The sequence below is a fragment of the Panthera pardus genome, unplaced genomic scaffold (assembly GCF_024362965.1).
Source record: "Panthera pardus isolate Hobbes unplaced genomic scaffold, ASM2436296v1 HiC_scaffold_27, whole genome shotgun sequence".
Classification (NCBI taxonomy): Eukaryota; Metazoa; Chordata; class Mammalia; order Carnivora; family Felidae; genus Panthera; species Panthera pardus.
The window spans coordinates 47,343,120-47,346,702 of NW_026526843.1; the positions used below are offsets into that span (position 1 = coordinate 47,343,120).

General features: G+C 36.4%; 1 pseudogene; it reads left to right on the top strand.

Annotated features, from left to right (window-relative positions):
* The first annotated feature begins 1,459 nt into the window (after nucleotides 1–1,459).
* LOC109257762 (AN1-type zinc finger protein 6-like) lies at nucleotides 1,460–2,114 on the top strand (annotated as a pseudogene).
* The last annotated feature ends 1,469 nt before the right edge of the window (nucleotides 2,115–3,583 follow it).

The following is a 3,583-nucleotide window of genomic DNA, read 5'->3' on the forward strand; positions in this document are numbered from 1 at the left end:
TATCTTGATTTACTTTTAATAGTATTTATGAAATTATTATATTCCATATAATTTACATTTTTCCCTCTCCACACTAAAATTATAACTCCAGGAAGATGGAAAGCTTTTGTCTGTTTGTGCTTACTGCTTAGAAAAGTGTCTGGAATACGGTAGAAAATAAAAATTGTTGAATCAGTGACTGGATGAATGAGTACTATAAAGACTGTATTGAGTGTTAGAATAGAGGTAGAAATAAAGTGATTTTGAAGTATTTAGAGAGTTGAGAGATAGGCCAACTCAGTGACAGTGTTCAAATGTTAGGTAATGTGAAGCCATATCCAGATCACCCAAGCAGGTTACCTTATGTTGTGTCTTTATTCCTTCATACTTATAACACTATGTTGTAATTTAATGATGTATTCATCTCTTTCTTCATTGGACTATGAAATCTTTGAAAATAAGGACTCTTTTTTCCATTTCCTCCTAATTTTCCATTATAGTGTTCAGTACCTAAGTGGTTATTGAATGAATGAGTTTTCACTCATTTAGTAGGCCTGGGATTCAGAGGCTAGGGTTATGATATGGGAAAGAAGTTTGAGCAAGTCAAACAGAGGCTATCACCAAATTTTCTTAATATTTGTAGGGTCAAATGAGTGATAAGTAAGATTAGAAGTGTAGAATAGGAGATGACTATAGAAGGCTTCAGCTTTTTTTATGGGCTTGACTGTTTCTGTGAGTAGTAAGAGGCCACAAAAGTCTTTGGGTAGTGAAATGATATAATTACATCTGTGATATAAGAGACCAGAGTGATGGACTGAAGTTAGGGACCCTAGTTCAGAAGTTATAATAGTGAAAACTTGTGATAATGAGGCTTGAGTTAGGTAATAAATTACAAAAAAAAAATATATTGTAGAAGAGGAAGTCACAGAATGTAATGCATGCATAAATATAGGTAATGATGAAGAATATGGAATGGTAAATATTGATGCTAATTTTTTAATTTCAAGTGCATGGAGAAATAAATGTCCTTAGAGAATGTGAAAGGAATGGAAAAGTTGGAAGTCTGATGAGGTGATATGCTTTCTATATGTTATGTTTGAGATGTTTCTGGGGTATTAATAAATACTAATCAGACGGATATAAATTTGGTACAGTGCTTCAGAAAAGAATTAGGGGTTGAGCCATTTGTTGTTGAAGTTAAAGGAGTAGACACAACTAAAAAATAGAATGAATAGCATGAAAATAGGATAAATAACAGAACATTGGTGTATATCTTAGTCAAGAAGTGCACAGAAGACAATTGCACCAAAAACCATAAGATACCTAGGAATAAGCCTAACCAAAGAGATAAAAGATATGTACACTGAAAACTGTAGAGAGCTCATGAAAGAAATTGAAGTACAAATAAATAAATGGAAAAACATTTCATGCTCATGGATTGGAAAAAAACATTGTTAAAATGTCGATACTACCTAAGAAAATTGTGCAGGTTTTGTGGGTGTGCAACAGAGAAACATGGTTCAAGAAACTAATCACAGACAAGTTCCTATGCTTTGTTCTAGTGGCTGCGGATTTTATGGGAACCCTTGTACAAATGGCATGTGTTCAGTGTGCTATAAAGACATCTTCAAAGATAGAATAGTAGTAATTGTAGAATCAGCCCACCTTCGGCTTCTGTCAGTACTCAGTCCCAGTCTTTTCCGGTCCAGTGCGCAGACAGCAGCGTCCCCGACGCACGCAGTTACCTCTAGACTCCACATCTGCATCCGGGCAGCCAAGCCCTGTATCAAATCAGTCACTTTTCAGAATCTGTAGCATCTTCCCAAGTGGACAGTATGTGGACAAAGCAATCCCTGACACGGAATACCTGCAAGCTTCAGTATATCAGATACGGCACAGCAGCCATCTGAAGAGCAAAGCAAGTCTCGTGAAAAACCAAAACAGAAAAAGAACGGCTGTTTCATGTGCAGGAAGAAAGTAGGACTTACTGGGTTGAATGCCGGTGTGGACATGTGTATTGTGGCGTACACGGTTACTCAGACGTGCACAATTGCTCGTACGATTACAAAGCTGATGCTGTGGAGAAAATCAGAAAAGAAAACTCAGTAGTTGGTGAAAAGATCCAGAAGATTTGAACTCCTGGAATACAAACTCCTCTGACCATCTGCAAACTAAAAGTTGACTTGAGGTCTTTTTTCCTAGTCCTGGGGAGCGTAGAGCATTGTGCATTACACAGACCTTTTAATCATGCATGTCAACCAGAAGAATAGATTTTTGGCTTTGTTTTGAAAATGACTCTGAACATTTATTTCCATTGCAGTTTCTGTGGCTGAAAAAACTTAAGTGAACTTTACAAGTATTATCCTTTTAAGATCATTTTAATTTTAGTTGAGCACAGAGGACTTTTATAACAAACGTGGAGACCTTTTGGAGGGCTGTGATTTTTCCAGTATTAAACATGCATGCGTTGATCTTGTAGTTTATTTTTCTCATTGTGTGTGTATATAGAACTTTTCTCTGCAACACGATTTCTCTTTTGATAATGCCCATTAGGACACAACTAGTTACCAGTAACTGAATATATCTTACTCATTATGGCTGCTTCTGTTGTTTCATTAACAAAGGTTATACCTGTGTTAGCATATACTTTCTTTGCACCCACTATTTATGTCTGAATCATTTGTCACAGGATAGTGTGTGCTGATGAGATTCTAAGTTTGTGTGTTTTTGAATTTTTTGAGTGAGGAAAGGAACAGCTGTATGCATTTCATTGCTGACCGCAGGCTTCTTTCAGTAGCATTCACCGGTCTGGGTGTGTACACAATATGAAGAATTATCTGGAGTAATTGTGCTGTGGTTATGTTTACCTCACCCATCTGTGATTAAATAAAAAGGAAAACCGTAAAATTTAAAAAAAAATGTCGATACTACCCAAAGCAATCTACATATTAAATGCAATCCCAATCAAAATAAAACCAGTATTCTTCACAGCACTAGAAAAAATGATCTTAAAATTTGTATGGAACCACAAAAGACCCCCAAATACCCAAAGTAATGTTGAAAAAGAAAACCAAAGCTGGAGGCATCACAATGCTGGACTTTAGCCAGTATTACAAAGCTGTAATCACGAAGACAGTGTGGTATTGGCACAAAAACAGACACATAGACCAGTGCAATAGAATAGAGAACCTAGAAATGGATCTACAACTGTATGGCCAACTAATCTTTGACAAAGCAGGAAAGAATGTCCAATAGAAAACAGTCTCTTCACCAAATGGTGCTAGGATAACTGGACAGTGACAGGCATAAGAATGAACCTGGACCACTATCTTACACCATGCACAAAAATAAATTCAAAATGGATGAAAGACCTAAATGTGATACAGGAAACCATCAAAATCCTATAGGAGAAAACCTCAGCTACAGCAACTTCTTACTTGACATGTCTCCAGACGTAAGGGAATAAAAGTAAAAAGGAATTATTGGGACCTCATCAAGGTAAAAAGCTTCTGCACAGCAAAGGAAACAATCAACAAAACTCAAAGGCAACCAACAGAATGGGAGGAAGTATTTGCAAATGACATATTGGATAAATGGTTTCTAT